The sequence below is a fragment of the Macrobrachium nipponense genome, chromosome 4 (assembly GCF_015104395.2).
Source record: "Macrobrachium nipponense isolate FS-2020 chromosome 4, ASM1510439v2, whole genome shotgun sequence".
NCBI classification, from domain to species: domain Eukaryota; kingdom Metazoa; phylum Arthropoda; class Malacostraca; order Decapoda; family Palaemonidae; genus Macrobrachium; species Macrobrachium nipponense.
The window spans coordinates 7,559,950-7,582,817 of record NC_061100.1 but is presented as its reverse complement, the minus strand read 5'-3'; the positions used below and the strand labels follow the sequence as shown (position 1 = coordinate 7,582,817).

The window sequence follows — 22,868 nt, the reverse complement described above, 5'->3', positions numbered from 1 at the left end:
TGATTTTATATGCTGTTTACAAATGATGACCATTGAATTAAGAAAGTATTTAGTTTTGTAGTGACATGTTATTGGTACCATCAGTTGTGTGGTAATCTTTGCAGAAATATTACATGTATTATTCATTGTAGATTAGTTACATATTGAATGATTAGTTGCTCTTTTCAGTTAAGTTGAGCTACCCTGTTGCAGGTATTCAAATCTGTGACCCAGAATCACTTTTTTTATTCTTAATGATAAGTTCTATATGTATGTAGATGCTACAGTAATATAAAAAATACTTTTTTATCAATACAGTGGACCTCACCTATTTGTGGTTCAGGATTCACTACTTCACTGATTCACAGATTTTTCTGACATGCATATCCACATTATTCACAAAATTAAAATTTTGTTTTCGCTGAATTTTTCAGAGAATATGTATTCACTAATTACTGTTTTTTCATATTATTTTGGTGACTAAATAAATTTTCTCTGATAAAACTATTAAGATAGGCAGTTATAAGCATTTTTAGTGGGAAATAGGCAGTTATCAGTGGTTTTAGATGGGTACTTTAAGTTTTCGCGGATTTCAGCTATTTGCAGGAGATAGTTGTCCCTATCCCTTGCGAATCCTGGGGGTCGACTTTACCACATTAGAAAGTTTACTTGGGAAGTAGCTTCTCTCAACAGTTATATTTTTAAGGATTATCATAAAATCTGGGGAGTTATTAGCACCATCTCTCTCACATTAAGGTATACTAATGCATTTGTCTTTAGAAACCATGTACTATAATACAGTACGTACATAATAATGAAATATCTTTGAATTTTGAGTTCTCTTCAATTTTGTATCTTCTTTTGTCTCGTGTAGTGTAATATTCTTGAAGTTAACTACAATGTACTCTGTTGTCATTTTGTATTATGAACATACCTTATACGTATGACTTGAGTTTCAGTGATTCTCAACTCCTGGAAATAAAACTTCATTTTCCTAGGTAATTGATCTGTAATTGTTTTGAGAAACTACTCTTTTATGATTGTATTTATAAGCAAACCAAGAAATGGTTACTTGCTTGCATGTTAATTTTCTTTCAGTATGGTGTTGAATCACATGAGTCAAGGGGCAAGGCTGCAGATATTTAAAGAGGATATTTTATTTTGCTGCCCTGTTAACATTATAATTCAGTCCAGCAGTCTTTTCAGTTCTCAGAGCATTCTTGTAATGATAGTATTCTTACGTTGAATACCCTATACGTACCATCTACTGTTGTATTAAGTGCTCATACAGTTTACAGTTAGCTTCTTTTTTTTCCCAAAGATGCTTCGTGAGACCCACAAAGTAAGCAATAGTGCAGGGGTTTTCTGAGATTTATTTGGCATTCTCCATATTAACCCTTATGAGATGGACTAAAAAATCAATATGCAGCACAGCAGGCCAGGTAAACTTTGATGGTGGCCAAAACCTTCTACGAGAAGTTGAAAATGACTACTATTTACAACCCCTTGAGGGACGTGGTTTACAAGACAATCATAAATTTTACCAAGTAATACATGTTTTTTCTAATAAATATTTTTATATTTTTTGGTAAAATTTATAATTATAGCTTATACAATATCAAAACAGATAAAAACTAAGATCAGTACAAATTCTAAATTATATATTTGTTATAAAATATTTACGTAAATTTATTGAGATCGAAGATGCAGTAACTCTTTTGGATTACATGTCTTTTGTAAAATTTCTTTGCACTTTTTTTTTTTGTAAAACTACAGTTATAACTCACATACTATCATAAAAGATAAGAACTAAAACCAACAGCAACTCTTGGGTATATTTATGAGCAAATTTATAAAAAGATGGCATGTAAGAGAGAGAGGCAGCACACGCACCCTTGAAGTCAAGATCACAACTAACTCGTGAGCTGCCTGCTTCCTTGATCTTGGCAAGTCTAAAAGTTGCTACGTATTAGTGAATTTATGGGCTATAAAAGTATTGGAACCTCTTTCCTGTCCAATTCCTTCAAATAGATGGTGCGTAATATTGATGCTCACCATGAGTGAATCCGTCCACCACCCAATGCTACTACTTATATGAGGGTATCTATCTGTCCATTAAGGGTAAATTATCAAATCTCCACTGTGAAAACATTCATAATACTTCCATTTATTCTTTAAAGATGATATTTTCAGTCTCTTTGATGTGAAGAGGGAGTGTATTGTACAGTCATGGAGCTGCAAAATTTAAAGGTTCTAAAACCAGCATTTGAAGTGTGTCTTATCTTAAAACAACTTGAGACCTACTTGTCTTAGCTTGATTAATTTGAAACCTTCTGTAGCTTATTTTGTGTTGATTCTATTCATTGGCTTTTTGTGCATAAATCTTTCAAATATTTTGGACACCAGTTTAGATTATACATATTTTGAACACTATTCTATCTTTGATAGGGAGCCAGTGCAACTCAGACAATAAAAGGGGTAATTTTGTCCCCAGGTACAAAACCCTTTATTAATCTTGCCACTCAGTTCATCATAATTTCCAGCTTCATGGGTAGAACTCTTGACATTTAAACACACGGTGTGACTAACAGTGGTGCATGTATGGGATGTGTCCAAGTTTCATCCCCTCTCAAGAATGGTGAATCCAGTTGGAGTAAATCACTTCCTGTTTTCAGTCTGCGTCCATATTAAATAGTTTTTCACCATTTGTAAAAGAGTAGTACGTATGTGTCTTTATTATCTCTTCAGATTAAAATTTTTTTTTTTTTAACAATACAAAGTTCTCTCACTCCTTCATGTCAATTGGTTGTGGTTTTCTTTAAGAGTAAAAGAACTGATGTCATTGTCAGTGTGGTACTATTTGTCACCAACTATTGTGCCCATCACCCTCCATTGCATCACAGTTGATGCTTTACTACTCATTTTGCATGTGATGAGGGATGATCACAAATTTCAGTTTAATTACGCTTTAGTAGTGTAATTTTTCACATCGTAATCAACATAAGATTAATTTCTTTAAACTTTCACCTGCGGTACTGCCTGTTACCTACTTTATTAAGGTTTTTTGTACCCTTTAAATGTTTTTTTTCCACCAGCCCTTATAACAGATTTGTGTTCACTTAATGTGAATAGAAATAGGCTTTATGGCAGATTCATTCTACTGTAACTCAAACTTGTTATTCAGGTGCCTAACTAGTGGAGCAATAAATTGGATGAGAATTAAATACAGTATTGCATTTCAACACAGAAAGAAATTACAGGTTTAACAAATGGGAAAATATCCATGGCTGTTGATATTTTCCTCAATGTACTAATGAGAGAAAATATAAAAATTATAACTCATGTAAGAAGAGAATGGATCAGAAGTTGAATGTAGAATGACTGATGTTTATGGATGATGCCCTTTACATTCATATACTAAAGTTAACAGAAGTTGTAGGAACTGGTAATAATATTTGGAAGTGTTTATTATAAGATCAGTTTAAAAGTGTAAGGTTGTTAGGGAAACAGTGATGAAGGCTGAATTAAATTTGAGATGAATTTAATTGATTCAAATAAGTCTTTGGGGTTATGAAATCATAGTAGTATGAGAAGAGAGGTGAATTGCAAGGCAGGTGATTTAAGGAAAATATTATGACATTTTCAATATTTATGCAGTAAAAGATCTAGAAAGGACATAGTTGGACTGTACAGGGAAAAATGTCAACCCAACTCCTATTTAGGTGAAGTGTGGATATTGCATATGAATGAAAAATTAGAAAAGGAAGCTTCTGTAGGGGGAATGTTTGTGATGTAATGAGGAAGAATGTTTGAAAGGTGATTACTTTTGAGAAGGAAGAGAGATGTGGTAAAAATATTAACATAAAAGATGTACCAAAGCTTTTTAGGGGTGGCTTGGTCATGCAAAATGAGAGAGATGGGATTAGTGAATGGGGTGCATGATTTGTAAGTTTTTAGGATGACAGAGGAGAGATAGACCAAGAAATTGCTGGGTTGATGTGATGATTAGAGGTGTTAAATAAAAAAGGCTTGATATATATGAACTTTGTACAGATGGAAATAATTGGTTGTACAGATGGAAATAATTGGCACAGCATATCGTATGTGAATGGAAAGGATTGATATATTATGGGTGCTTAAACTTCATTGCAGAATCCAGCTATCAATAATTATGTGTAAGAATGTGGATTTGTCTTTAAGTATGATATTCACCTTTGATTAATTAATTACAAGATAGATGGGACTGTGACTAGTTGTCTTGTTTTGTCTCTGAAGCATCCATGTTTTTAAGGTTATGACATCCAGGTAAAAAATGCACTTATTACCAACTAATGTCCAAGGGCATTTATAATATATTTGGCAACCCATAACTAATTATCACATACTGGGTATATCTTATTTTTGCAATGATTTAATATTTGGTGAGAATTTTCATGCATTAGAGTAACTACAGATATAAAAAATACAGCTTGGGATTAGGGTCCTAATGCTGATTTTTGTTTAAAAGGGATGAATCTGTTAGTTTCAAAATTAATATTCCACCCAGTGTCAGATTCAGTATGGATTTCTGCTCTGTTTGTTTTGAGTACTAAAAACATTTTCATAAACTCCAGAAGGGAACTTCTGATTCTGTATAGGGCTCAAGTAAGTTGCAGTTTTATATATATATATATGACTTCTCTCCAAAGCCCTTGTACGTAGGATACAGCCTGTACAGTGGTACCTCAACATATGAAAAATTCGAGTTACGAAAGCAAATACGAAGATTTTTTTGGCTCTACATATGAAAATAGTTCAGGATACGAAAGGCTGTTGCTGTAAAGTCCCGAGATACGCCCGGACCACCGATAACAATTTTAAAACTCGCGCGCTGCCAACTGAGTAGACTTGCCACCATCCTCCCGCTCTCCCATTGGTTTCTGATGCTAGTCACTGTCATAAGATCCTGCTCTCCTATTGGTCAGCATCTCTCCCATCATGCATCTACGTAGCGGCGTGCTTTTTCAGCCACTCGGTAGCAGCATCATTTCTATACGCACGCCAGATATGTTCATTCTATACAATTTCGTTTACTAACGTAAATAAATGAGTGATTTCGTTATAGTACTATACTTTACCGTGTTGTGTGAGAACTTTAGTACATACGTATACGTACTACATAACTTAATTACATACAGTATATATGTAGTCATGGGTCCCAAGAAAGTTGAAGTTCACGGAAAGAGGAGGATGCTTTCTTTGCAGACAAAGATGAAGATTATCAAGAAGTATGAAGCTGGCATGCGATTGAGTGTGATCGCTAAGGAATATGGCCGAAATCTGTCGACGATAGGCACCATCCTTAAGCAGAAGGAAGCCATCAAAGCAGCTAAACCTTCCATTCGGTGGTGCGGCATGGGAAGGCGGCCAGCTCGGACACGAAAGTGGCCGGAGCCTTTGTTAAGACGTTCGACGAGATGACGATCAATGAAGGCTACAGTTCTCAGCAAGTCTTCAGCTGTGATGAGACTGGCCTTTGTTCCGATATGCATACAATCCCTCGGTCCTTTAACAATAGGAAGGTACTTAGCGGCAGCTGAACTGGTCGTAAGCTTCGAACAAGGGAGTTCGGTAGTTAACTACTTGTCCGGCAGTTGGCAGTCAGCTCGACTGCGAGGAGAGGAGTCACTTTGCTTTTGGCCGTGCTGGTGGTTAGACTTGTTGCTCGCCTCTCTGCCTGCTTCTCGTCATATGCTTTGTTTTCTTCAATGTGTGAAGGCTTTTCTCTTTTCCTTTTACTGTGTGTGTATGTGCAAGGCTATACATAAGTATGTGTCTGTTTTGTATATTCAATACAGTGTTATCGTGATTAACTATGTAATCCCGAGAGCCGGAGAGACCCCCTCGCAACCCCATCAGCCGCAGATTGTGCCCTGGTGGGGAGGGCCGTAAGTGTGGGGCCTTTCGGTCCTCTGTAGAGGTTGATCCTCATGAATTTTGCACTGTGTGTCAAGGGCGAGAATGCTCTCGCACCGAGCCATGTGATGTATGTATTGTTTGGTCGGAGGAGCAGTGGGAGCGCTATGGGGGGAGGAAGAAACCGTGTAAGCCGGCCAAGGAGTCATCGGAGGGTTCTCCTGTTACTCCTTTGGTTACGGACACGTCTTCTTCTTTTCTCCCTCCATCGCAGCTCCCTCATATGGTTCCTTCCCCTTTCGGGGTGGGGGGGGTATCTCGCTCCCTCTCTCTGATCAGTCGAGCATGGAGGATGGGGCTAGGTACCCTGATGTTTAGTTGTATTCGGGGTCGTCTGTTCGCTCAGGGTGGGACCTGTCCCCCCCCCTGGGCGAGGGGAGACCCCCCCTCTTACTAACCCGACTCTGTTTCCTTCCTCAGACTTGCTTGCCACGGAGGACGATCTTGGCCGGGCCTGGTACTTGCTGGGGCTCCAAGGGACACGGAGTGTGCAGGGGCTGCTGAGTCATCTGGCGAGAGGGGCCAGGCCAGTAACTCACGGCCCGACCACCACGACAACCGCGGCGGTGTCCACACCTGGCTACGCTGATCCACCTCACCTGGTTTATACCCAGCACATCGCCATGGTTACCCCGACAGCTGCTGTTCAGGTGCCGCTGCCGGAGGTGAAGAGGATTTCCTTGTTGCCGCCGCCTGGTTTTGCCGCTCTTGCGCCAGCCCCTGACTTCCAGTGTCCCAAGAGCTTTCCCCTGGACTTGCCTCCAGTACAGAGGATGCCGCTGGTTCCTGCCCTGCCTCCTGTTCCTGAGTTTTTTGCCGCTGCAGTTCCAGTACCAGTTCCTGCCGCTGTATTCCTGCCCGTGGTGTTGCTGCTCCCACCTCAGGTCCTTCCGGACAGGTGCAGTCGGGCCCTGTTGCTTTGGCAACTGCCCCGGCTCCGTCCTGGATGGAAGACCTGACGGTGGTGCTGAGGAAGCTGACGAAGAAGAGGAGGAGGAAGGTGTAGTCATCGTCGTCTTCGTCGTCGTCATCTGCCGCCGCTTCCCCTTCAACTTCTAAGGCCCCACACCCGAAGAATAAGAAGGTTGCCTCCTCCCCCTCTAAGAAGGCTCGCTCTGAGACTTCTAAGGGTCCGTCCCACTCCGGTAGGATGGTTGGGACTTCCGCCTGTCCTCCTGTTCCTTTGGGAATGGGGCCCGCCTCTCCTTCTGCAAGGAAGAAGAAGACGGGGACCGGAGGAGTGCCGGCTAACACCTGTACCTCTTCGCCTGGCGCCAGAGGTTCTGCTTCGACGCCAGGTACCGTCTTGGCCTCTCGTTTGCGAGAGTCACCGAGTGTACGGTCACCTGCGGGTGACCGTACAGCCAAGACCCAGGCAACCGAGTCCGCTTGGCGCCAGGATCCAGGCACGGAGCGGAAGACTAGCGGGGGTCGCTCAGGCGACTCTCACCAGACCAGCGATCACTCTCGCGGCGATACCCTGGTACCCAGGGTTGACGCGACGGTCCCAGACCGCTCGCCGGCTGAGGCGAGGAAGCGGTCCCCTCGGTCGCCTGAGGCAGCCTCGGTTGGTCCAAGCGGCGTGACACACCGTGAGGACAGGCCTTGCTCCCACCACGATAGCGGACTCTGCAGGTCCCCTGACCACCGCCCCTACCGGGACCGGGCGGAGAGGGAGACCAACAGCAGCTCTTCTGACACTCGGGACCGTCGCTGCTGTTCTCGTTCCAGCCACTCTCCCCGGGAGAGCCGCTCGACCAGGCCTGCAGCTCGATCGCCACCGCGGGTTGGTGATCATCTGCAGCCCCCTCAGCACATCGGTTCTGTTGGTGGGCGCGGGGGGAGCGTCAGGTCTGCCTCTCCGATCCCTTCAACTTCCTCGGGCTTCACCAGGAAGAGCGAGGCGATCAGGAGTGATCGCGAGGGGCGCTCTCCTTGCGATCCCGCCATGGCGCCCTACAAACCAGGCACAGTCCTAGGACCGACCAGATCGTATGCGCAAGTGGCAGGAGGAGACCAGGAGGGGTCTGTTGTGGTTCCTCCTGTGGAAGGAGGAGGGTCTCGGGAGGCATTCTCGCTGGACGGGCTTGACGGTCCGTCTCCGCAGGATGCAGTCACTCCTGAGATCCAGAGGTCGTTCGCGGAGGTTATTGCACTGATTCGTCAGCATAACGACCTCGGGGAAGGATCGCCGCTCCCACCTTCCGAGCCCACATCGAGCTTTGAGTCATTCTGGGGACCTAAGAAGGAACCCAGGACGACAGTGGGTCTGCTGAGATTGGCCTTGGCTGACAGCGTGCTGAGCCAAGTGGACGCTCTTGTCTCCGGACAGGAGGGTTCGCTTCGGTCCGGTAGGTCTTCCAAGCTCCTTCCTCCACCTCTATCGCAACAGAGGCGCTTCTACGTGCCTTCAGAGGACCCTCTGCCGCCCAAACAGGTTAACCCGGAGCTAGCTAGGCTAACTCCAGGGGTGTCTCTGCCGCAGCTCCTGTCGGAGACCTTTGGTTCTCGTAGCAAGAGGCACTTGCCCTGGAATCTACCGCAATGGCAGCATTCCAAGCAGTCTCCTGGATTGACCTGTGGTCCCTCACAGTGTCGAAAGCCGCGGCCTCCTTGGGGAACGTCACTCCTGAAGGGGACCCGGCTTTTGTGAGACTGTGCCAGTCTGGGGTTAGAGCCATCGCCTGCCTGGCCCACCAGACGGCCAACCTGTGGGCCAACCTGGTTCTCCGGCGTAGAGACGCTGTTCTCACTCGAGTGACCAGGGCGGCTGGGCGTTAGGTGGCTCTGGGTCTTCGCAATGGACCGGTGCGGAGTTCCGCCTTTCTCTTGCCCAGGCAGTCTCCAAGGTGGCTGGGCAACCTCGGACGACTGCGGCTAAGCCCAAGAGCTTAGCTAGCGCTTCCTCTGCGGCCAAGACGGTCGCCTTGTCGAAGCCAAGAGGAAAGACTCAGCCTTCGACTTCTGCTGTCAGGAGTGACCGCAACCAGCCCTCCTCCCAGTCCTTCTCTCAAGGAGGATCTGGGAAGAAGAAATCGAAGAGAGGAGGGAAACGCTAAGGACGGCGTTCCCCCTCACCTGCTGCCGGAAGTGGGGGGGTGCCTGGCGAGCTATTGAGCAACATGGCAGCACTATGGTGCGGAGACCTGTATAGTAAACGTCCTTTGGGTGGGATATCTACTACCCTTCGAGTCTCAGCCACCCCTCACCTCCAACCCGGTCCATCTGCAAACCTACGTTCCTGGCTCGACCAAGAACGTGACGCTTCGGCAGGAAGTAGAAGCCATGCTGAGCAAACGTGCTGTGGAGATCGTACAGGATCAGTCGCCGGGCTTCTACAACCTGGTGGAGAAGTCCTTGGGGGGCTGGCGCCCGGTGATAGATCTCTCTCCCTTGAACCGATTCGTTCGCCAGACTCGGTTCATGATGGAAACAGCACGTTCAGTGCTCGATTCCATCAGGGAGAACAACTTCATGCTTTCAGTGGATCTGAAGGACACATATTTCCAGATACTCATCCATCAGTCCTCCAGGAAGTACCTCCGCTTCATCCTCGATGGGACGGTGTACCAATTCAGGGCACTTTGTTTTGGTCTCTCAACCGCCCCACAGGTGTTCACGCGAGTGTTCACTCTGGTGTCGGCTTGGGCCCACTCGGTAGGGATACGTCTCTTGAGGTATCTCGACGATTGGTTAGTCCTGGTGAGCTCCCACTCGCAGTTGCTACAGGACAGAGATCGACTCCTCGAATTCTGCCGCGATCTGGGGATTGTAGTGAATTACGAAAAGTTAGACCTCGAGCCCAAGCAGAGGATGAAGTACCTGGGCATGCTGATCAACACGGTAGCAGGGCGAGTCTTCCCCACAGACTCATGGATCAGCAGGTTCAGGGAGGCAGCAAGACAGTTCCTGTCACTACAGGAGCAACCAACTCAGCAGTGGCAGGTCGTGATCGGTCACCTGTCGTCTCTCGAGAAGCTAGTCCCTCACGGGCGTCTTCATCTGCGGTCTCTTCAGTGGAGACTAAAGGAGTGTTGGTCACAGGCAAGGGACCCTCCCTTCTTCCCTGTGTCCCTCACGGAGGAGGTGAGGGAGGACCTAGCCTGGTAGCTGGACGACGGGAACCTCGTAAGAGGAGCGCCTCTTTGCACTCCCCCCCCCAGAGATGCTGCTGTTCTCAGACGTATCGACCGAGGGATGGGGCGCACAGCACACCTGGAGGAATTGCTGACTGCAGGTGTGTGGGACCATCGCGACAAGCACCTTCACATCAACGTCCTGGAGCTCAAGGCAGCGTTCCTCGCTCTCCAAGAGTTTCAGGACCGTCTGGTGGGACACTCGGTTGTGTTGATGAGCGACAACACCACAGTAGTGGCGTACATCAACAAGCAAGGGGGCCTAGTGTCTCCCGCTGCACCAGTTGAAGTTGCAGGTGCACGAGTGGGCCGTGGCACACTCAGTAGAGCTGTCGGCCCGCTACATTCCAGGCAAGAGGAATGTGGTAGCCAACAAGCTCAGCCGTCAGTATTAGGTGATAGGAACCGAATGGTCCCTTCATCCAGACGTGGCGGAAAGGCTCTTCAACCTGTGGGGGCATCCAGTCGTGGATCTGTTCCCCACCCGGCACAACAGAAAACAACAGGTTTTCTACTCAGTTGTGCGGTACCCATGGGCAGTGTGACAACCTCTTCGTCTATGCCTTTCCCCCATTCTGTCTGATTCGCAAAGTGATCAGCAGGGCGCTGATCAACGCGAACCTTCAGAAGATCCTGGTGGCGCCCAAACGACCTCAGGCTGTTTGGTACCCGGACCTGCTGGCTCTGCTTGCCGAAGCGATGAGAGAGATTCCCCCCTGGCACAACCTCCCGTGCCAGCCACACATAGAACGGTACCACTGGTCCGTCGAGTCCCTGTGTCTTCACGGCTGTCTGTTATCCACCATCTCTTGCGAGGGAGAGGCTTTTCTCGCAGCACAGAAACAGAGATGGCTGGATACCTCAGGCAGTCCTCTGCAGCTGTCTACCAGGGGAAGTGGTCCGTCTTCTGTGGTTGGCTCCTCTCAGAGCCACTCTTCAGCAGGTAGCGGATTTCCTTGTATTCCTTCACCGAGAGAAGCTTCTCTCCGTCTCCGCAGTTAAAGGATACAGAGCCGCCCTGGCCCTAGTCCTTAAACTGCGAGGTGCGGACATCTCTTCTTTCAAGATCTCCCTCCTGATGAAGAGCTTTGAGAGGTCTTGCCCACCCAGGGAACTCAGGCTCCCGGGGTGGAATGTGACTCTCGTCCTTAGGAGTTTGACTCGCAGACCCTTCAAGCCACTCCGAGAGTCGTCAGACAGGGAACTGACCCTCAAGACCCTCTTCCTGCTGGCCCTGGCATCAGCAAAGAGAGTAGGGGAACTTCATGGTCTTTCCTTGGACGTCAAGCATTCCAGGGGATGGGGATCGGTGACGCTCGATTTCGTCCCGAACTTCGTAGCGAAGACTCAGAATCCTTCGGTCCCTGACGACCGGTTCGAGTCCTTCACGATCCCTTCACTGAAGGATTTCACCGATAATGATGTGGATGAGATGCTGCTTTGTCCTGTGAGGGCACTACGGCGCTATCTGAAGAGAACTCGACACCTCCGGCCTGAGTGTCAACGCCTCTTCGTTAGCACCGGGGTTACCAAGAAAGAAGTTTCCAAGAACACGCTTTCTTTCTGGCTGCGTGAGGTGATCAGGAGGGCGTACGACACAGCTGGTAGTGACGACACCCGTACCCTTCGTCCGAGAGCCCACGAAGTCAGAGGTATTGGTCCAACCCTTGCATTCCGCAAGAACTTCTCCCTGGCGCAGGTTCTGAAGGCAGGGGTTTGGGCCAACCAGACCACCTTCACTTCATTCTACTTTGGAATATCACCCACAGGTCCTTGGACACTTTTTCCTTGGGACCCATGGTGGCTGCTCAACAAGTTGTGTAGTCTACCCAGCACCCGAGTGGACAGAACAGCATTGCATCCTTGTTTGACTGCATGAATGGACGAGTGAAAGAGTGTGTGACTGGCTTCTCTTCCTCCTTCGTTCTTCTCCTCTACCTGCGGGCAGAGGGCCGCGGTCGTCACTACGCTGAACAGGAGGCCGATGCAGGTAAGCTACACAACCGAGCTCCATTCTATCCCTTTCAGTAGGGATTGAAGTGTCTATCCACCACTCCCCGACAAGGGGGGGGAGTGGAAGCCAACAAGAGACAAACCCATGACTTCATTTTGGCTCTTGAAATAGGAACTAGTTCTTGCTTTTTGCTAATTACGTATAAGAGGTACGCTTGCCTCCCTCTTATAATTTGGTCCAGAAGTCTGATCACTGATCCTGCGGTGCACACCCCGATCAGCTGGGCAGAGGCTAGGATCCCTCCCTCTGCTCTTACGACCAGGGAGGGAATCCAAGGTAGGACGAACACCAGTCTGTTCTTAAGACTCGGATTCCACCCACCAAGAAGTGAGTCTTCCTATTGTTAAAGGACTGAGGGTTTGTATACATATCGGAACAAATAACAATTTGTCGGAAATTGTATTTTTCCTAACTATACAAACCTGAGGTCCTATACATATAGTCCCACCTCATGCCACCACTCACTCTGCGTTTCCTGGGCCTAAAGCAAAGTGACTCCTCTCCTTGCAGTCGAGCTGACCGCCAACTGCCGGACAAGTAGTTAACTACCGAACCCCCTTGTTCGAAGCTTACAACCGGTTCAGCTGCCGCTAAGTACCTTCCTTATTGTTAAAGGACCTCAGGTTTGTATAGTTAGGAAAATTCAATTTCCAACAAATTGTTATATTTCATTGTTTATTGGTCAATTTAGCTTTATTATAAAATTTACTGGGTGTGTTTTTGTAGGGCTTGGAACGAATTAGGCAATTTACATGTAAAATGCAGTTCAAGATACAAAAAGCTCAGGTTACGAAGGCCGCCTCAGAACGGATTAATTTCGTATGTCGAGGTACTACTGTAGTATTTGTATACGATCCTGGCAATGCTAAAGTTTACTTGCAGCATCAGTCTAGCTGTCAGTTATGTGACTTTCTGTCTCAGTTTTCTTCATATATTTCCTTTACTCCAACTCCAGTCTTTATCAAAATGTTTGGCCATTTAAATAGGAAACTTATGAGCTACAAATGAGAATCTAGATATATGACTCAGTCGTGTGGTTAAAAATACTTTTGATGATGATGATGCTTCCTTGAAGAGGAAAGAAAGGAAAAAGGTTTGACACCTGTGATGTGATATGTATTTTATATTTTAATAGGGTTCTTCAATTTGGCGTTGTTGAAATTTAAAGCACTGTGGTTATAGGATAGGAAAAATTAATTTAGATTTTATCCGTGGTGTTATTCTTAGATATTAATTGCTTGATGTGTTATCAGGTGTAGTCATCGTAAGATTGTTAGAATAATTTCCTTGGAGTTCTTTAATAAATTTTTTCTCTTTTCTTAACACAGAATCTTGCACAGTCAGCCAAGGTACAGGTATAAAAAATGAATGTATCAATGTGTGGTTGTTAAATGTCTGCATGCTTGGGATTTTCTTCTTTTAATGTGATTATGTACATACCTGTTCATGTGGCTGCTGTTGCTTTTCAAGTTCAACCTTATGAATCTATTAATTTTACGTCTTGTACAGATGTATGCAAGGTGACTGAATTGTTATTGTTTTACCAAGTTCTATTTACAATTAAAAAGTGATGTCTATATGTATGGAATTGACATAATTCTATAAATATAATTTGCATTGTGGGACTGAAATATTTTTTATATTGTATTGTTTTTTACCCTTGCTTCATGTTAATCTTTATTGTGCTCTGTTTTAGGATTACACCCACAGATATGAGCAAGGGGATACAAATATCCTGTGTAATCATCAGTCAAAATAACAAAAAATGTTGGCTGTCTTACAGTGAGCTTTCTCATTGCCTAACATTTTTTACAGCATTTTTTGAAAAATGAAATGTAGTTTTTTGAAGAATTTTTGGTTTATTCAACAGAATTTGCTGCATAATTATGTAGCAAGTAACTGACGCACCTTTTCCTATGGTGGGGAACTGCTGTTCTTGAAGTGTATTTAGTACTATTAGTTGCAGGTGACTGCAAGATTATGATGAGGCAAAACTTGTATTTCTGAACAAGCATGAATACAAACTTTGCCAAATAAGTGAATACATTTAACTTGGTAAGGAAACACTTGACGATTGAAAATTCGGCTTTTTGACATGTCCATAATGCATGTTCTATCCAGGTAGCCAATCATTTGAACTGATTTTGCAATGTTATTTTTAACTCTTATTTGTTTTTCTTGCATTTGTCACCATGTGCTTTCTTAATCTTTACATGTTTTCATTATATATACTGTACATAATGTTTTTAGATCTTACTATGACATGTGGCTATTATTTCTACTTAACTGTCAGTTATGTGAATTGTTTCTTGCTGTATATATAATTATGTATCTTGGCAGAAAATGCTGGTATTATTGTCATTTACTGGATGATAGAGTAATTAAAAATTCTTGCATCAGATCTGGGCAATGCTGAGCAGTGTTTAGTTGATATGATGAAAGTGAAATGTTAAGCAGTGCTTTGCTCTGGCTTTTGCTAGATTCAATGTATATAGCAGTTTTTGTAGGCAGCCTACCTTTGTCTTGTGTTCATCTGATTTCCCTTTGTGAGTACATATTGCAGCTGTTGGAGGATGATGACAAAAGGTAATGTTTCTGTTAAATCCCATTTTGTCTGTAAGCCTTTTATAATTTTATAGCATTATTTTTAATATTATAGAACAGATTTGTTTAGTACATTCTTGTTAGAATGTGATTAATATATCCAAGAATATTTGCAGTTATTGTTATTTGGTTTACAGAATTTTAATTATCGTTCCAGCATTGTTTATGATTTTATAAGAGAATAAGCCAGGAGAGATTTGTAAGTCTTATGTACTGTTAACCCTCTTACGCCGAATGGACGTATTAAACGTCGAGTCAAAATGTCTCCCGTATGCCGAATGGACGTATCATACGTCGACTCAAAAAAAAAGGATTTTGACGTAGGAAAAATCTATTTCTGGGTGATTGGCTCGTGTCGCCCTATGAAAGGATCCTTAATATCATTCTTTCTAGGCAAAATTAATCTAAAATTACCAGAGAAAAACAAAATTAAGAAAATGTCAGTAAAACTGACTCGCTCACTCTATAAAAGAAGTGTCGGTATGAGAATAGGGGCGAGTGGGATCACTACCACGAGACATTCACCATTTAGACCTTCCAATCAAAATCCCCACTAGAGAGAGCTGATACTAACGGGTGATGCGGCCGCTACTACTACTACTAGGGACGCCACGGACAGCAGCGCCCCTAGCGGTCATCCTTAATCTATGAACATCTTGTCCTGCAGGGAGGGCAAACAAATACAGGGTGGGTTTCATAGGGCGACACGAGCCAATCACCCAGAAATAGATTTTTCCTACGTCAAAATCCTTTTTCTGGGCTCAGCTCGTGTCGGCCTATGAAAGAGTACCAGAGAAACAGACAAGATGGGAAAAAGGACAAATGAAAATCATTGTTAAAAAAAAGCAAAAAGAGAGATATAATATAAGTGAATCAGATATATTACAGAATACAAACTAAGTACTTAAGGCTAACTTATTCTAAACAATGACATAAAAACAAAGAAAGCCAATAATATAGTACTTAAAAATTAACTTATATTAACATAGTAATATACAATAATGCAATGCAATTAAACAAAATAGATTCACTTAAATAAGGTATTTACATAATATACAAACACATTGTGTCCTACCCTAGCATAAAAATAAGGGTAGGTACACTGAAGTACATTATAAAGTACATAGTGTGGATGTCCCTAAGCAAAAAAAATATGATCTCAGCGGCTAGGCTAGAGTATCCGAGTAGCATGGCGATAGGGTGAGGCATGTTGGACGAGGTAGGTAGAAAGGAGACCTGGATCTATACTATGACTACTATGCAGTATCAGGAGAAACAATGTTTCCCGCTGCTACTGCAGAAAATTTAAAGATTCCAAGGACTTTAGGTAGTGACGTTTAAGACTGTCGGAGATTTCCATCCAGTATACTTTTTAAAGATCCTCGAAGTTCATATGTTGAAAGTAGTTAATTGAGGTGGCTACTCCCTGTGTCATGTGCTGGAAATGAATCAGGATTGGCTTGTTTAATGAAGTAAAGGATCTGTTGTCTAATTCCTTTACTGATAAAGTACCACCTTTTTCTCTCATGAAGAGAGAACCTGAGGATCTTGAGGATGTGCGAGATAGAAAGGCTCTTAAAGTTGATACTGGGCAGAGAGAAGGATCTTGTGGAAGTTGGGGATGACTTTCCAAGGAGCCCACCTTGCAAGAGGATCCTCATTTTTAGCCAAAAAACTACGATCCGGAGCAAGCAGAAACTTCTCCTGAGGGGAGGAATTCCACATGACCCGCATCTCTGGATAGAGCCGACAGTTCTGAAATTCTGGCTCCTGAAGCTAGGCTTAATAAGAATAACGTCTTCCTAAGAAGCATTATGAATGTACAAGACGAGTTGTCAGTATCTGATGCTAGTTTTGAGGACATCATTTAAGAACCATGAGACTGCAGTAGGCCTTTGAGAAGGTCTAAGTCTAGCACAGGCTTTAGGGATAGACGTAAAGTAAGATTCAGTTAGGTCTATCTGGAAACCCAACTGGAAGATCTTCTTCAAAGCCGATTTATGAGTAGTAATGTGCTAGCTGCTAAACTTTTTCAAACAAGGATCTGAAAAGGATATAGCTAAGTTAACTGTCATGGTTGTAGTGTTTGATTCTTTCAGGAAGGATGCTAAGTTTTTTAACAGCTGAGTCATATTGTCTAATAGTTGACTCTCTCTTATCTGATTCTAGGAAGAGGATGTTTGTGGATCAATGTTAGCATCTTTGTTAGCCGCAAACTTCATGAAGTCCATAAAGTTAGGGTCTGAAGAATTCCTGAGGAAGCAACACAGTCCTCATTTGTACTGATTGTGACAGCTTGGGATTGGAATCCGTTTGAGGTCGGAGACCCAATTCCAGAAGCAGAGGATACCAGTTGCTCTTGGGCCAGTCTGGAGCAATCAGGGCTACTAGTCCCTTGAAAGTCCTCAGCTTGCTCAAGACTTTCAAGAGAAGATTCACTGGAGAAAGACATAAATTTTTCTCCACTGATTCCAATCTAACGACAGGGCGTCCGTGGCATAAGCCAGAGGGTCCAGGTTGGGGGCCACATAGCAAGGGAGCTTGTGGTTTGCTTGTGAAGCGAAGAGATCTACTTGGAGATCTGGGACTCTCCGGCATATCCACTGGAATGACCCTGTCGTCCAGGGACCATTCTGATTCCAGAGGGACCGACCGGGATAAAGCGTCTGCTATCACATTTCTTACCCCCGCCAGGTGAGTGGCGGACAGATGCCATTTGTGTTTTGTCTGCTAGTGCAAAGATGGCTATCATGACATGGTTCACATTTGGATTTGGACCCTCCTCTGTTGATGCAATGAACTACCACTGCACTGTCCAAAACTAGTCTTAGATGAGACTTTTTCGGGGGAAGAAGTCTCTTCAGGGTAAGAAATACTGCCATTGCCTCCAAGACGTTTATGTGGAGCTGGCGGAACTGAACTGACCAAGTCCCCTGAACTTGTTTGAATTGAGAATATCCCCCCCACCCGAACAGGGAGGCATCCGTGTGAATGGTTAACACTGGAAGGGGATATTGAAGGGGTACTAGTTTGGCCAGGTTCTTCACTTTTGTCCATGGACGGAGCTGATTGCGAAGGATCTGTGGAATTACTGACAACTTGTCTCGAGATTTGGCGTTTGCTCTCGACCGCCAAACTCGGTTTATATCTTTCAGCCTTGCTTTCAGGAGGATGTCTGTCACCGAGGCAAACTGAAGAGAACCTAGAATTCTTTCTGGCTTCTCCTTGATGTTTGTTTGCATTTGAGAAATTGTTTCACAGACTTGGCTATTCTTTCCGTTTGACCACTGGAATTGACAGATTGTGGGAAGACAAATCCCATTGGATTCCTAGCCACTGAAAACGAGACTCTGGAGTAAGTCTGGATTTCGTCTTGTTTATCTGGAACCCCAGATGTTCCAGAAATTGAACTACCTTTTTCGTGGCTTTGAGACATTCCTCGACTGTTGGTGCCCAGATCAACCAATCGTCGAGGTATGCTGCTACCATTATCCCCTGAGTTCTCAATTGTTGAACCACCACTTCTGCTATTTTCGTGAATACCCTGGAGGGGGCTACATTCAGACCGAAGGCATCACTTTGAATGAGAACGTCTGATTTCCTAGTTTGAAGCCTAGGAATGGGCGGAAGTGCCTGGCTATAGGGATATGATAGTATGCGTCTGTAAGATCGATGGAGCATGTGACGGCTCCACGAGGAAGTAAGGTCCTTACCTGCGAGATGGTAAGCATTTTGAACTTGTCGCAACGAATGAAAAAGTTTAGCTTTGACAAGTCTAAGATTACCCTTCTTTTTGTTGAGCCTTTCTTTGGCACGCTGAATAAGCGACCTTGAAATTTTAGATGCTTGACTCTCGCAATAGCTCCTTTCTGAAGGAGTTCGCTCGCATAATCTGTCAATTCCTTTGAAGGTTCCTGATAAAAGGATTTGATTGGAGGGGGATCTTTGATCCAACTCCAACCCAATCCCTTGGACACATGCTCTGTGCCCAATTGCTGAACCCCCACCTGTGACGGAAGAGGAACAGCCTCCCTCCTACCTGGGGAGCCTCACTGTTGTTGGGCGGGTTGACCTCCACGCCCTCCTCTGAACTGCCTACCCTTGTCGCTCTTCCTGTGCCACGCTGGCGAAAGTGGCCTCTCGCTCTGCTACCTCTCGACTGCCTATTAAAGGGAGGGTAAGCCTGACCTTCATACATAGGGTTGAAGGCCGGCGAGAGTGCGTAGGAGGTCGAGGGTTGCGACTGGGGAGACAACAGGAGGTGGGTTGGGTCTGTTTTGAGGTTGAAGGTTGTCCCTGTTGGGTAACTGGGACGGCCTGAACGAACTGCTTGTTGCTGCTGATGTTTTTGGTAAGGCTGGAACCTTTTACCAGACTTCTTTAGTTTCTTACCAGCAGCGGGGCGGATTCTTGTTTCCTCTTAGAGGAGATACCCACCTAGCTCTAAGGCTCTGGTTTGAGCCTAGCAGCCTCATGGTGCACCTCATTCACAGCGGACTCTGGGAAGAGGTCCGCCCCCTCACATGCTGGAAGCCAGGAGTCTATTAGGTTCGTGCCTAATAGTGCATTCCTGCAGAACGTGCTTTCGGCAGTTCCTCCTAGCTTGGAAGAATCGAAAGCATCCGTCTGAACTGTTTTGAAGCTGAGACTTGGCCAGAATCTTAAATAGAGTTCTGTGCCATACGATAGAGCAGCCATCTCAGTGATAATTAGAGAGTTGAGGGATCTTCCAAAACCTAGTTCGGGCGTCGAACTCTGCCTGGATCAAGGTATCAGGCAGCCTTGGAAGCTTTTTGCCAAACTGGTCCATTGCACAGTCCGGTTTGAGCTTACCAAGCGTGAATGTGGCAGGCAAGTTCTCCCACAATTCTCCGAAGCTGGAAAGAGCGGAGAAGTAGAATCCGCTTCCCTCAGCTGTGGCATGGGCTCATCCTTGAGGACTGCCTGAAGAGTCGCTTCCACTATTTTGGTAGCGAATGGAAGAGAAGCCTCCTCCTCCGTCGCAAAAATAGTGAAAGGACTCTTGAAAGCCTGGAGCTTAGTGTTGGTACACTCCCAGTCCTCAAGGCAGTGAACCCATTCCCGCTGAGCGTGCTCTCTACTATAAAAGCACGTTCTCTCTGGAGATCTTGTCCTCCTAGTGAGGGCCGCCACGGTCAGCCTAGCATATCCAATGAAAGGCTGAGTCAATCCCGGAGGATAAAACTCGAAGTCCTCAATCCTTCGAGTTCCACACTCCGGGACAGAGATCATACCGTCCTTGAATGGAGCGTAAGTGGCCACTCTCCATGGGTTTATCCATGGAGAAGGCTGGTAGCGACTCATAAGGAGGTAGCTGGAGAATGCCAGCACCTGCTACTGGGGAGACTGATGAGGACCTGAGCAAGCCCAGCTACTCGGTCCTCATTCTCTCTAACTCTGTTAGAGAGATCTTGGATGGACTGGCCCGACTGACTAAGGGTGCTCGACAGCTGTGCAAACATCTGTTCGAACTTGGTTCCGAGGGCGGAGACCTGCGAGCCTACCATCTCTCCTACCTGTTGCATCACCACTGCTGAGAAGGCAGTGGGATCAAAGGTGCTCGGTCCCGCTACTCCAACCGGCGTTGCCGGAGTGGATGCGGTGGAGGCCGGAGAAGGCATTGTGGCGGGATCACAAAAACAAGTAACCTCCCCACATAAACTTAACCTGTCTGGCTATCAAACCCACCCTCAATCACACTTTCCACTTAACACTAAAAAACACAGCAGACAATTGCCCCAATACCTACATCCACCGAACAAAAAAAACACAAACAGGTACTCACCGCTGGCTTCTGATACCTAGGACTAGGCTGTGCTGTCGTCCACTGGATATAGGCTATAGGGTAGCCACACACAACCACCGCCGACAACCAAACACAAATCAACCACCCGGGACCCACAACCCCACAAAAACTCAATAACCCAACGACTAAATGCAGATGAACACCAACCGCCTGAAAAAAAAAAAACACGACAACCACACGACTTACAGCAGTACAACAACCCGCCAAAACCAACCCTGCCCCAACCACCACTAACAGACACCGCAGTGCACCACCAACCTTCTTAACCTCACCACAACCAGACAGACACACGCACAACAACTTCACAACCCCAAAATCTATCAAATAACACCCAAACAAACGACACACAAAGGAAAACTGCTGCCAAAACCAACACTGACTTGACCAGACGCCTCACTGTTTGATTTAACTCTCGTAACAGACTTCCATTGACTACCTACAGAGCGCAACAACAGACATGCTTCCGACGCCATCTACCACTCCCATTCATTCTTCCACCAATCTCTCTCTCTCTCTCTCTCTCTCTCTCACACAACCTTTTGTAGATGTTGTCAAATATAAACTAAAAATTACTCCTCCATATTACCTCCCCCATTACATTTGACACATCTCCTTACACTCACAACATCCACACTAAATTGCTTTCGCAACACCCAAGGATGCTCAGATGCAGGTCCCCTGGATCTTGTTTGAGGACCATCATACACTTCTTTTCAGTTACATTGCCATTCACTTCTTCCAAACCAACTTTCTTTCAAACTCCCATTATCTCCCTTACTACCATCCTCCCAAATTCCATTCACTACTTCACCGATGTCTTCCAACTCTGGTTCCAACATCTCCCTATTTCGGCCAAACCACCAACCACTCAGTTCATCCATACTTCTGTCAAACTCCTGCAAAGACTTATCCATCCATCAACTACCTCCTCACTACTCAGTTTCCTTCTCACTGAAGTCTTACTTGTCCCTGTCAACTCAAACCCACATACACTACAAGTATCATTCATTCCCCCAAAGTCATCCGTAGCACACGCTTTATCAACCGTTTGCACCCTACCACCAACCCCTTTACCATGCCGTTCACGCTTTTCCCCCCTTCCACTTCCTCTCTCCACACTCTTCTGTTTTCTTCCATACTCAACCAACACCAACTGTCGATCTCCCAGACCAATTTGTTCACCAAACAGTCGGCTCATACTTATTCACCCTCAACTCACTCATCGCATTCTCCCGAACATAGTGTGGTACTTCCCTCCACTTACGGAGCTGGTTATGGTGTGCCCTAACCTCATCCAGTCCCCCACTACTCGCAATTTCCCCAAAACATAACTCAATCCACTCGGTCCCACTTCCAAAATCTCAAAAGGCCCTTCAAATTTCTCCCTTACTTTATCACATTCATTCTTCCCATCTCAACCACTCTTTCAACACCTTATCCCCAATCTTAAAACTCTCAAACCTTTCACTCGCTTTCTTCCACAAATCCCGATCACCTTCTGACAGACCCAACCGCGGTCTGACAATCCTTTCAAAATTCAACACATATTTACAAGGAGACATACCTATACTCTTCTGCAGTGTGGCGTTATATACCCAAACTGCACCGTCCCTACATACATCCCAATCCTTGTCGCTCTTACCTCATCATTCGCAAAATATCAGTCATCGTCCTAACAGTCCTTTCAGCCAACCCATTCGCACTGGCATATACGGAGTGAATACACATGCACAATACCCCATTCCTTCAACATTTCTTCAAATTCCCATCCCACAAACTCAGGTCCATTATTCACTCAACATTTTTGCCGGCTTACACACACACTTGGCAAACATCACTTGACCCACCATTCGTGCAACAGTTTCACTCCTCTTATCTTTGATGGGAACCACATGCAAATTTACTCATGTGATCCACCATCACAATCATCCCACCCCACGTGTCCTCTCGCAGTCCTGGGCAAGAAACACAATCATCACAAGCATTTCAAACGGCTCTTTCATCTGCAATCGCAACACAGGTGGACTTGCATGCACACTCTGATACTTTCCCCTCTGACAGTCTTCACACGTGACAGCCACATCCACACAAATCTTACTCAACCCAGGAGCATACAATCTCTCTCTCATGCATTCCCACAACTTATCCCATCCCATGCCCCAAACCGATCATGCACCAACAACACATACTCACAGCTGACTCAACAGAAAACACTGGCACATACACTTCCTTGTCATACACCCCTTCCTGATGCAAAAAGTACACTATGTTTTTGCACACCACAAAACGTTTAGCAACCCTCTCATATACATCCAACTCACATGGCCAGTCTTCCACACGCACTCCTCCCAAA

At 45.3% G+C, this 22,868-nt stretch overlaps 1 pseudogene; it reads left to right on the top strand.

Annotated features, from left to right (window-relative positions):
* The window catches only part of LOC135210672 (myotubularin-related protein 9-like), a 33,325-nt pseudogene extending 17,823 nt beyond the window's left edge, over nucleotides 1-15,502 (top strand).
* Nucleotides 15,503-22,868: the final 7,366 nt, after the last annotated feature.